Consider the following 13,496-nt stretch of genomic DNA (forward strand, 5'->3'; position numbering starts at 1 on the left):
GTTGCTCCACTTCTATGCAACTGCAAATGCATATTGAAAAAGAGACAACAGAAGTCAGTCCAGCTTTTTATTAAATACTTATTTAACAACATTGAGATGTTGGTACAACAATTTTATTAGACAAACTCAAGAACATTGAGCGCATAAAATTCTCGTGGAGACTCTCATGAGGATGACACAAATCTACCAGTAGGCGGCCATAACAGTAGATATTTTAGACAAGTTACATTTTTGTGTCTCTCCCCTATAAAATGAATGTGATGCAATTTGAAACATATTACGTTCAACCATCTAGCAACCAAGTAGCAAAAAGCTGCAAATATTTGACACCCACTCCGCAAACTGCTTACAACTGCAGATTTTAATAGCTCCACTTTGCACTAATATGCAAACCATTTTGGCACTAACGTCTACAGCTCTTGTCCATCAGCAACAAGGAAAATGAATGTCACTCCTGGTTTCTCTGCTTTGCAAACGCCAGTCAATGGCTTGCCAAGTAACATTGCGTCTACATATTTTGGTTCCTTAGCTGCATTTTTTTCTGAATGTTTTGGAAAGTTTGATAGTGAAAGCTGCAGCTGCACAAGTTACTCAAGAGGTTGTTGTTAGGTAACCAGAGAGTAAGTGAGTTGGTTGATGCCACCAGCCTTGGTTAGCTAGGCTGTGAGAGGTTGAGCGGCTAAAGTGTTTGACTGCGACTGAGCTCGGATCTTTGTATGTTATCTTGATTGTAAGCACACAAATTCTAAACATGTCAAGAAATTAATAAGTTGTTTGTAATAGTCTGTCAGCTTTCTGTTTGCCATCCTAGAGGAGATCCAGAATAGATATATATGAATGACATTTTTGGAGCTGCTGTAAGCAGTGGCTGTCAAAAACAAAGAGACGAGGTAAGATGTTTTATTGCTTAATAGTCACCATCTTAAATCTGAACGAGTAAAACAGAGGTATCATGAAGACAAAGACAACCAGGTTGTCATGAAGAACCCCAGGAGGATTGACGTGAATCAACTCCCCGTCGTTTCCTCATCTTCTCATATTATCTCATGTCAGGTTAGTCTACGTTTCTGTTACTGTCACTTTTCGATAGAAGTGGGGATTTATTGGGCTTGTTTTGGACGTCTCCTGACCAGTGCTTCACTCATGATACTTTTACAGACGTGAGCTTGCTGTCTTTTTATGAAACTTCTGCTGATTCAGGAAAATGTCAATTTTACAACATTATCTAGACAGTACCTATCAGTTATATCATTTTAGGCAGGCTGAATTTAAGTTTACAGATGATTTGTAGGTTTTCCAAATAAAAAGCCTGTGGCTGGTTTCTTTTTTCTTTTTTAAATGACAGTAAATAGTTGTTAACAGCATGTTTTCCTTTGTACAGCCTGCTGACACATTTCTTTCCCAAACTAGTCGCCAACCGGCTGTGAGCTTCCCTGAACGCAGATTGATTAAACAAACCATTACTAGTGATCTGGAGCCAATTTTTGCTAAAGCTAGCCAGGTGAAGAAAAGTTTGTATCAAAGAGTTTTTGCAAATTTAAAACATTGGAGTAATTCAAATGATTGGACTGGAGGGAAGTAGATTGATTTGGAAATTTGGACCTACAGTATGTATCTGGATATGATATGGATATGGGAGCTGTTTATTTTCTAAAGCTCCTTAAGATGAGCTTTATTATGAATTGAAACCATATACATTTTATGAATTCACTTTCTTGTGAGATGGCATAGCCATCGCTTGCCAGTTTGTCATCAAAAGTGGTCAAAACAAAAGTTAATGATGCATTTGAAAAAGTTACTTTTTAATATAGATAAAAACTGAGTCACCTCTAAAAATCCCATCAAATATGCCACAGCAAGGGCTGGAAGAAAACCACCAAGAATTTACCACACTATGAAAACTTTTTTCTTGCATACCAGCAGGCATTTACTTTTCTTTTTTGAAATATGATAAAGATTCAAACTGTGGTTTCTGAGCTGCCAGTGTAACCATGGATATAATTAGGAAATTACCAAAGTTTTCTGGCATTTGGCTCAAAGGTGCTATTAATTTTACAGTCGAGTAAATAGCTAGGAGGCTTAAAAATGGAAATGATGTACAGTGTAGCCACACCACATGTGGAGATTTTTCATTTTTGGTCAGAAGGAACCAACTCAAGGTGAGATTTAATTACTTTTAGATTCTTCTTTGAGTCAAAATGCACAAAAATACTTTTTTCTGCCAAGAAAATAAGATATTCTGCATCTCGGTGTCAAGTCCAAGCTTTTTGTAGAAGCTAAATGTAAAAACACATGTAGTACCTAACTACATGTTGTTTCAGTCCATATTTTCATATCCATGGACTGGTTTGAAAAACATGAAAACACACACTTAAGCACACAAAAACAAGTTAGACTTAAAGATTCAACAACTGTTGGTTTTCAATAAAATCACATCATGCATCAGTGTTATCTAAGCAAAGGATAAATTAGTTAGCACTCTGTCAAAAAATTACAAGCTGTGTAAACCTGAAGAAAAAGATTCTTGACTAAAAATATAAACAGTATACCGTAAAAATGCATTAGAGTCATCATGTAGGAATGACTGTCTATTTTAGTCACTGCAGCCACCCTCCTAAACACAATGTGTCACTGTTGAGAAAATAATGCTGCTAAGCAACAGGAATGACAGCAGAAGAGTTAAAAATAAATGGCGAAAACGTTTAAATCTCTCTTTTCATGACTGACATGAATTTTGTTTCAGTTTTTAATGATTGTTAAAATATTAACAATCATTTTAACAATGATTGTTAAAATATTAACAATCATTAAAGCACTGTAGCTAATTTTGGATACAATTATCAACTTCAATTCCAAATTACATTTGAACCCTCCGACTTTTCAAACAACACTCTATTTTTGTTTTTGTGAAATTTATGTGCTGGAATCTGTTAGATTCACAGCTCTTCTTTTAATTTTCTTAAACTGCAGAATTATTAACTTATTACTAATGGCCATTTGCTTAGTAATTTAGCCTACAAATTGATTTCCTAAGAATTGCATTATTATTGGATCCAGTTTGACTCTCTTTTACTGGGTTGGATGAACTGGAAGTGGTGACTGAAATAAATTGGATTGAATCCAATCGGATGTAATTCGATTCAGATGAAACCTCATGGTATTATCTACTCAACTGTATGTAATGGGCTTCAAGATGGCTTTTTGTTGCTACTTTTGGCTGCTAATTGAGTTGAACTGAGTTGAATTTTACGAGCAACGTTGTGTAACGCAGCTTGAGAAAATAGCAGTCTCACCCGCACATGTAAAATCACTTGTATGATCTTAGTGAATAATTTTGCTTTCCCACTGCATCACCATTGAGGAACCATTCATTTCCATGTTTATAGGGATATTTCTGTATTTATGTACACAAAGCCTTTTTTTTTTGCTGGCTGCATTCACACAGATTGACTGTGTGCTAAATGATGAGGTTGTTCCTTCCTCATTCTTTTCTTCTCCATCTCTCTTTAGCCTTCTCTTCGCTCTTCTTTTAATTTTCTTAAACTGCAAAATTGCTCTTGTGTGGTAGGCAGCCATTTTCTATTATCCATGCCAAATTTTCTGATAAAGTACTGTTTCTGGGCCTATTCAGGCACTCAAAGCCCTTCTAAATGGCTTTAGCTGCAGGGTCTCTCTTTGGAAACCAACACAAACACACATGCACTCAATTGCTGTGATTTCAACAACCACCATGGGAATGACGTGAGTGAACAGTCATTTTGGTTTCCTAAGGTTTGTCAGCACATTCAAATAACTTTGCTTTATTCCTTCTATCTCTACATGCTCAAGTCTCTAGATTCTTTTGATGAGTCATTTAGTAATAGTGCTATCTAATAATACTGTCACTTCATGAAATATAGAAGTACATTTTTCTTTGTAACAAGTAAGGAAAATTCATTGGACTGTTCTTTCATCTGCTCCAGCAGTGTGGAGAAACAGGTTGGGGAGGGGCAACACTGTACTACTCTGTTGTCCACATAAGTTGTGTTTCCATTGACCATTTAATTACAGGATTTGACATTTTGAAAATACATTTGCTTAATATATGCATGATTTTTAATGACTTATTGTGTGAATAAATTTATTTGTGTGTGACTTTTAACTGTGTTTCTTATATAATGGAAACACTGCAAATTGCAGAACTGTTTTCAGTTCTGTTCATATTTGTAACAGAATCACAGCTGCAGTTGGAGAAAATCTCCAGTCAAACTAGGACTTATTCTGACATGTACATGAAGAGACATTAACCCACAGACTGTAGTGGTTTTCATATCTTATTCAATATGTTCTGTCACCCAGGATGGCAGTAGAAGGAGGAGGTTCAAATAGTACCAGGTTAAAAAAACAAAAACATATCATATTCTGTCAGTTGTGTACTGAGTGAATTTTCTTCAGCATATTTGCAAATTAATGGGTGTTGCATGCCCCTGTGTTGAGTTGTTGCCCCCTGTTTGCATAGCTGTCTTGGAGGTCAATGAAGCCCTAAATTCACTGACCTCCACTGAAGTGCCACAGATCCTGTGGCATCTTGTCTGTTGTAGCAGCATCATCGGGGTTATAATTTTAGCTGCGTTAAACTGGGAAATCTGAAGATTTTTTGTCTTTGTGAACTAGGACTGTTTCTGAGGATGTTTGTTGTTTTGGAAACAACCATGAAAAAGAGAAAAAGCAGCACAAATACAGACCTGTTGCTAGCTCTAAACTACACAGATACCTGAGCTTTGGTTACATTTTACTGGTTACTGTAAGTGTTTTTATGACAAAAAACTGTGAGCAAAGCTACATATTACTGCAAAAACTACAAAAACAGGTATTCAATATATAGTGACAATTGTTCAGGCTGTTTGCAATATTTTTAACCTACAGTGCTAATTATTTTGTCAGTGATTTCAGTAAAATAGAGATGGTTCTCCTGTTACTATGGTGAAGTAATGGGGAACCATATGACTGGGTTCTGAAGCGTGTTGCACAAAGCTGAAGCTGAAATGTTGTTTTCTCCTGACCTGTTTGTATTTACGTCAACTGTCTAGATTCAGTTTGAGTGTAGATCCAGTAGTGCAGCTGTGTTCTAGTGTTTTATTCTGAATGGTAAGTGTGAATTTAGTCCAGGAGATAAATCCTAACCTGAAATTTTTTTTTTGGTTCTTATTCTCCTTCTGATTCTTTAGAAGTCTGGATTCATGTAGCTAGTAATTGAATTCTACTGACTCTGGTCAGCAGGTGTTTTTAGTGATAAAGTAGAACAAGCTCCATGTTTATATGGGGCCAGATGGGAGCCATGTTTACCAGAATGAGTTCAGAGGATGATTATTTTATGTCGGCTCTTAGAGTAAGAAGATTATTTTCCTATTTTCAGAAAGAATTATTTTAAAAATTAGGTTCCTCTTCAACAAATAATAGTTTTTGTTATTCACGTCAGATGATCTGACCAGTTGGAGGGCTTCAGAAAACAACCCCAAATAAACACCCCGGTTTTGTTTGTTTGTACTTGTGGAAAAGTACTCTGAATTGCTGCTCTGCTTTAACTCCTTCACCTTTCATTCAGGGGAAAGTACTAGAAAAGCAGAAGTGGGCCAAACACTCACACACAAAAGTTAGGTACAAGTTGATGGATCTAAACATCTGAAACAACACAGAGGAGGTGGCACACTCACACCGTGACACTGATAAAATTTGCTGTTGACATTTCTACAGACAAAAGAATCCAACAACTTTTGTAAAAAATTGAATATGTCATTGTGGTGTTCTAGTAGTTTGTAGTGCTGTTTTTCTATTCCAATAGATGACATTTTAGTGAGCGGCACACTGGACCCAAATCAAAGAACGTACTGTAGAAAATGTGTAACTGTACAATAACTTGGCATAATCCACATGCCTCTGTGTGGAGGCTCTCAAAAAGCATTCCAAACCACTTATGTAATTACAGTCCTCTTTTTTCCTTTTGCATTCAACTGTTTTTTTCTGAAGAGATTCCATCTTCTAAATGTAAGTTGTTAGAGGTATTATGTTGGAATCCTACAACAAATGCCTAGACATCAATTTTGCTCAGCCTCCTGAACATTTTTGGTTGAAAATACGTCTTAAGGTGGTGGTATTATGTAAAGTTGACTTGTTTGAGCTTTACATCATGTTATTATGTTATTCCCTCATCAAAAACACACCTGGAGTGCTTTCACTCCATGCATGTTTGCAAACTCCTGTTATCTCCTGTGACAACCACTGAGCTCCTTCAGACTAGCCAGCAGCAACTTGGTGGAACTGAGCATCTGCTGAGCTCATTATAGGAGCTACTTCTCAGAGCAACGCTGGTAAAAATGTTGTTAAAGGGTTGATGGAGGAACCGTGTTTTGATGACTAACTGAAGTTAGTCATAAAACTAACTTCAGTAAGAGACAGAGGTCCAACTCGAAAGAGTTTAATTACAAAATAAAATTTCTTTAAGTCATATTTGATATAACATTTTTAAAACAACTGAAAATAACATAGTTACTTGATTGTGCTATAAAATGGTACTATGTCCCTGGAAAATGCATAATACTGACCTTTTAATCGTCCAAATTCCTGCAGGCTAAAATCTGTATTTAAGATTCGTCTCAATTGAATTTGAACTTGAAGTGGACGCCCAGATCTGAACTGATGATAGATTAAATTTCCTCAAACTCCGAGCCTTTAAACTACCAGTTTATTGTTGCTGTCACTGTTTAAGTGTGAAATAAATCTGGTTAAATCTTTTTTTCTAACCAATAATAATTCTTACCATGATAAGAAATTTTGATAACATAAATCATACAATAAATACCCAAGCCTATATTAGATATATTAATTTTGCAGCAGTCTGAGTAATGGTTGCTTTAGATGGTATTTCTTTCTTGTTAGAAATAATAGAAGAAGGTAGAAAAGAAATTCGATCAGGTTATGTTCTAAATTTATGCATCAAAGCCACAAAACTAGCAGCTTTTTCACTTCTAATATTTATTTCCACTTATAACAGATTTATTCTTTGTCAGGAGTAAGCATTTGTGCTGCTTTCCTTTGGCAAAATTCTAAATGGGTTTAGTCTTTATGACCTTTTCCACCTTCAGGCAAATTAAAATAAATCATACTTTAGGTCCTAAAAATCCACCTTTAGTCTATACATTTGACTTGATTTGGTAAATATTATTCAGTTTAGCAATAACTAAGTATATTGTGCAATGGAGTGGTGGCTTTCTTCTCCTTGATGCAATTACAGTTTGTTGTCCTTTGTTGCATGTGAATGGAAATATGCAGCAGATTAAACGTTCTATCTGAAAATTCCTTAAACGTTTTCCGCTGTGGAGTGTGTTGTAGAGGAGACTCAGTCAGATTAGCAACGATTAAAGCTCATCCACTCGGCTCTGTTCGCTGTGGATACTTTTTTCTCAGGATGAGGGATGGCTGAGCTGCTGCTGTTAGCTTGGAAAACCGAGCTCATGTGTGCAGAATGTGCATTCTGTCTTTATGGGTGGCAGTGCTAATGTGTGTGTGTTCTTGTTTACTTGGTGGGACCACAGGTAGTTATTTGATATTAAATGATGTGAGGCCTGGTGTGTGTGTGTGTGTTTGGATCATTTGAACACTCTGTTGGCCAGGCAGTGTGTCCACGCAGCTGTCTGTGGGGTCAGTGTGTCAGCTGTGGAATGTGACTGCCAGTGAACCACTGTGTCCCGCTGCATGGTGCTGCTGCAACCCACATGTCCTCACACAAACACTGGATCACAGACCTGATACTCTCCACATCACACATTTACTTCACATGAATTTTTACCTTCTCTTGTCCCATGCAGACAACTAAAGCATTTTCTTTTCATGAACTCTGACTGGAAACTGCCCGTGTTTGGTCAGATGAGGCTGAGCTGTATAGTTACAGGGATTACAAGTGGATTTGAACTGTAGCAAAGGAGAATCTGTTGCTGTATTTCCATTGCAATTTTGTTGATATTCAGCTATTGTCAACCCCCCTACCCCACTATTTCACAATTGCAGTTTTGCTATTAAATAAGAAATACAGTTCAAATTTCATGAACAAGTTTTCTAGACAGGAAAAGTCAATAAGACAAACAGTCAGTCAGTTCCTACTGATTGAAAAACATCTGCCTGGGTCTCTAATCAACAGGTCTTGGGCAGCTTTTTCAATTAGAAGTATTGTAATCTCAAGCATTTTCTCAAAAGTGATTTCCCAAAAACATTAGTGTCCTCATGCTTGTTCATATACTTAATAGGATAAATACATAAAAAATCTATTTGGAAAGTTTTTTTCTGTCATCTGTGAACCTAAAGAAAAAACCTAAATCATCCATCTTTTCTCAACTTTTTACAAAACAAGAGCTGGGTGTGAGTGGACAGCTGTCTGCAGCATTAGCCCACGTCAATATTATGCCTTTTGAAAAATGGATTTCAAATAGAAATCTCCTCACGTTCAACCGTGTGCCTGCCTTCTGGCCCTTCTCTTATGTCTTTCTGTCCTCTGTCCTGATCTGACCTGAACTAGGCCTAATGTTTCCGCCATCTGCTGCGAGACGCCTGGACCTAAAAAGTGAACTGAACATCTCAGATCCAGAACACATGCCTGGTGCAGATGTTTGCCTCGCCTGCAGCTAAAGAATCTGTTGAATGCACAGCAGTCTTTTGGAAAGCTGAAAGCAGTTGCTTATCCTTCCAAATGCTGACAGTCGTTCCATTTTTAGATTAAACATGCTTTGTTAAAAATTAAATTACACATCATGTAATTTTTTTAATGCTTGGTAATTTTTAGTGATCAGCATGGCTAGTAGCCTGGTTAGTTCACTTTCGCGTTTCTTTTCTTGGTCACAGACTCTTGTTGTCAGTATTACCTTCATTTTTATTGGTCAGTCATTCGCCAGGGTGAAAATCTTCTAATTCCAGCCATTAACTGTTTTCTACTGATCTTTGAAGCATGCCTTTATTATTAAATTCAAACCATCAATCCCGTGTGGAAGGATATGCCTTCACCTTTTCTGTCGTCTCAAAAAAAGATAAAAACATGTTTACTTGTACGTTTGACTTAATTGCTAGCATGCTATTTTTTAAGGTTAAAGTCTTGATTAGATGTAAATAGACTGCTTCGAAAGGTCACCTGCCAACAGGTTTAAAGTTCACATAAATTCTACTTTTGGTGCGAGGTGTAAAAAAAAACAAAAAAAAACTTGATCTTTAAGAGTAAGTTGCAAAGCCTGCTATAAGTGTTGTGACTTGATTATGGAAGTGATTATTCACAGGAATGCATCCCTCCAGGGTCGCTTGCTTTAATCAACAGGGTAACCAAAGTAGGTCAAAGTCTCAAGTAGTTTAATCCACTTCCTGTCGCCATTGATTTCACTCCTCTCCGCCGTTTGTGTAGAAGACTGGTGGGCAAACCTGAAAAAGTGTCAGTATGATTTTATATCTTTAGCTTTACTTGTTATTTGTTTTGACTTTAAGTATATGTATTATATGCACAGAGTTAATGTTTTGGCTAATGTGCCTAGACATGCTTCTGTTTGTGTTTGGGTAGAAAACAAGAATTGAAATTTGAAGGATTCACATTTGCATCTAGACCAACACAGTGAGGCCAGCAGGCATGTGAGCTAAATGCTAAAGAAGTGGTGTGTATACATTTGCCTAAGTGTTTGGCCAGGATCTGTGGTTGTGCGGGCAACTGATATGCCAACAGCAATAACTCAACTCAGGGCAAACCTGAATGCAACAGTCGTTTCATCCGATGTGGCAGGCGGACTTCAAACACAGAAACCTAAATGCAATCAAGTGAGCACGAATGTTTCAAAGTAATCATTCATAGGACAATGCAAAATCCTGACCAGTTTTCAGGAACTAGTTTGTCCAGTTTTACGGCCAGAGTTGGCTGTAAATGATGTTATAATGACGATATAGGTTTTTTGGGGATTCTTTTTCATATAACATATTTTTTTGTTTCATTGAACACTCAGAGCACCTTCCCTCTCATAAACAGACTGTATAGCACAATTTTTAACTTTGGAGTTCATCGCCCTATTTCAGGGCTGCCACTAGGGTGTAACTCTGGTCACTACTCCACTTTCTCTTGGGTGTCATTTCAAAACATTAGGCTTCCTAATTTTGGCAGTTCTAAAAGTGCAATGTCTTCAAACCTAATACAGCATATAATATAATTTTATAAAAAATGCTTATTATGTAAGATATTGTAATATTATGAGGCTGTATTGTGACTAAACAAGGGCCTCTTTCTGTGTACAAAGATGGAAACTTGTTCCCATTAGAATATCCTGTCCCAATTTTTTTGTCTGATTTTCTTTTATCATTTATTTCTCCACAGTCACTGTTCTACAAATTTCTTTACAAATAAAGAACATTTCTCTCCTTTTGATCTAATTTTGCTATTCAAAGAAAGACTTTTAAATCACTACCTTGTTTCTCTGTTCTTGGCTGTCTTCTCCGCTCCTCTCATCTATTTGTCCTAGTTTAGTCAAACAGCTGTTGACATCACAGATCAGTTTCACTGGTTATTAAGTCTATATTGCTACCAAGTCCATGCTCATGCTATTTATAGCATTTCTGCAGTAGATCAGAAAACCATGAGAAAGGAAAGTGGCAAAATAGCTTCATTTTCATGTCTTTTATCAACCAATAAAAGTATTTCATCCATTTCCTTTTCTCTGTTGTGGAGAATGCTTTGTTTTACAGGAATACATTCAGTCTGTTCATTTTATGTCTCTAGGTTTCAAGCATAGATTTTGTTGAGGTAAATTTAATCTAGTGTACTCGTTTGAATTGGTTTTGGACAGCACACTGTACGTCTGTGTTGCATGCTTTCTGTTGTGAGGGTCTGAGACAGCAACAGTAGCCGGATTGTCCTGATGGGACGGGCAGCAGCATCGTCATCAGGGCCACTGTAATCAGGGCCGGCCAGGAGATGAAAGACACTATTGACAGGGAGGAAAGTGTCTGAGAGGAGAAGGAGAGAGAGGAATGTAATGAAAGGAGGAATAAGGAGCAGAAATTGGAGACGAGAATAGTTTGCTGACCAAATGCTATTATGATACAAGCCTTTCCCTTGTGATCTGAACCTAGCTGTGCATGCGCCACTGAAGTAATAAAGAGCATTAGCTTCTGCTATATTCAGGTATAGACTAGCTACTGACAAGCTGTGACCAGGCTTTAAAAATGCTTCTTTTTTTTCTCAAAATTTGCTTCTTTTATTTTCTAACTTTTTCTTACCTAGGAGAGCAATGGAATGAGCAGCATTTACCATTTTTATTTAAAGTTGTCAAACAGAGATAATCTCATTCTGGCCCATACTGTATGGTTGGGTTCTTCAGCTGGTATATTAAATAGATGTGAAATGTTTGGTAAAATTACGCTATGGTGGAAGAGCTTAATAAAAATATAAAACTATCACCATACAAAAGTTTAGCAATACTTCTAAACTAAATGTACAAGATGCACAGATTCTTGTCCCTTTTTATTGACATTTTGGTTTATTTTGAATTGCTTTTAAGAGCTTGAAAAGTTGATGTTATCTAATTACTTAGTGAAGTTAACTACTACTACAGGTTAACTGCTAATAATGCTCTCCTTCAAAAGACTGTTATACCAACAGACATGTTAACGGTCATGCTAACTCTGTTTAACAAAATTATGCTAAATAGAGTAATGAACAGCGTTCCAGTTACTGGTGGCTAAACTGTCATACATTGTGAATATTTTAAAAGTTTTGAAACTGAGATTAAAGGAGTCTTGGTCTTACAAAAACCATCATTTCCATGTTGCAACATAGCGTGTTTTAAAACATTAATGGTAATATATTACATTCCCTGTGTTTCTCAGACTTTACCACTTCTATTTTGCCAAGAAGTGTTTGTCAGCTTCAGCAACATCCACTGTCCTCATTACAGAGTATAAAAGACTCAGGAAGGTGTTGTTGCTTTAGCATGTGGAGGAGCCAAGCTGGTTTTCAAGACCTTACCTGTCCTCAATTGCATTTTAAGAGCCTGTCCAGCCTACCATCTTCTGATCAGATAAGAGGATATTGAAAATGAATGAATGGATGGTTGTAATAAGAAGTGGATGGATGGTTCATCTCTCTTTCTTTTTGTTAGCTTTCATAGCAATCTGGTTTCACCATCTCCACTGCCTTTATATTCTGCTGGTGTGAAGCCAAATAGCTTTCACTTTTGTCCCTCTCGCTGTTATTTCTTTACTTTATCAGTTTGGATGGTTTTCTCCAGCACTGTTTTGTTATTTAAAAAAGTGACTGAATTCTTTTGTTTCCATCCATTTTCTGTACACTCTTGTCCCTAGTAGGGTCGGGAGTGGTGCTGGTGCCTGTCTCCCGCAAACGTTTCGGGTGAGAGGCAGGGCAACACAGGGACAGACAGGACAAGCCACCATGCACATTCACACCTAAGGAGAAGCGAGACCAATTAACCTGACAGTCATGTTTTTTTGTGGGAGGAAGCCAGAGAACCCGGAGAGAACCCACATATGTTCTCCCTTTGCATGGAGTTTGCAATGGGAGAACATGCAAATTCCATGCAGAAAGACCCCAGGGTGGGAATTGAACCCAGGACCTTCTTGCTGCAAGGCAACAGTCCGTTTGTTTCTGCTCCTAAGTAAATATGAGTTTGGTTCTATATACTATCCTGCTTGCAAGTTTTGGAGAGTTAGCTGATCTCCCAATTCCTCACGTTGTGTTCTCATGCTTTCTAATGACTTTAAAAGTGGAGAAGTGAGGTTTCATTTTTCTTTTGGATACATTAGATTCCAACATTTAGGTTTTCTCTTATTATATTACATATTCAGCACAATAGGGATCCATTGTACATTTGTAAATTTACAACAAATTTACACATGCACTTTGAAATGCCTTGCTGCTGAAATGTGCTATACAAATAAAATTAGATTTTTTTGATTTGACATGTGGCTAAGAATGACCATAAAGAAAATGTTTACTTTTTTCAATTCAATGCCCATCGAATTGAAAAAAACCTGCCAAACAACTATATCTTTAAGGGATTATGCAGTTAAAGTGAGTTTGTGTGCAGTTCTTGTTAGTAATAAACCATGTTACCTAAAAATTGTCGTATTGCATTGAGTTTAAGAAAAGTGAAAAAAATTGGTGGGAAGCTTACTGCCATGTGAGCCAATGGTTTGCACACGTTTGCTATTTAAAACAAGTCAAACTGAAAATAGTCACAACTGTAAGATACAACCTTATAAAAACAAATTTTAAACCATTTACAATTTCACAAGAGGTCATTGTTGAGATCTTCAGCTCTTTTCTGAGCTGTGATGACAAATCATAGTCTGTCACACTGCAAATTAATGGAACAATTATTTTTGGCAGACTTCGAGCAGACATGCATGCTGCAATAGATTTAGAGGGTTGAAAGCACAGTTTAATGTTGTTTATTATAGTAACATGGATGTTTGGCTCCGAAAAT

The 13,496-nt window shown here is 36.9% G+C and overlaps 1 protein-coding gene across 2 annotated transcripts in view; it reads left to right on the plus strand.

Annotated features, from left to right (window-relative positions):
* The window catches only part of LOC116723678 (plexin-A1-like), a 279,486-nt gene that overhangs the window by 25,753 nt on the left and 240,237 nt on the right, over positions 1-13,496 (plus strand). The window lies entirely within an intron of this gene.

The sequence above is a fragment of the Xiphophorus hellerii genome, chromosome 1 (assembly GCF_003331165.1).
Source record: "Xiphophorus hellerii strain 12219 chromosome 1, Xiphophorus_hellerii-4.1, whole genome shotgun sequence".
In the NCBI taxonomy this organism is placed as follows: Eukaryota; Metazoa; Chordata; class Actinopteri; order Cyprinodontiformes; family Poeciliidae; genus Xiphophorus; species Xiphophorus hellerii.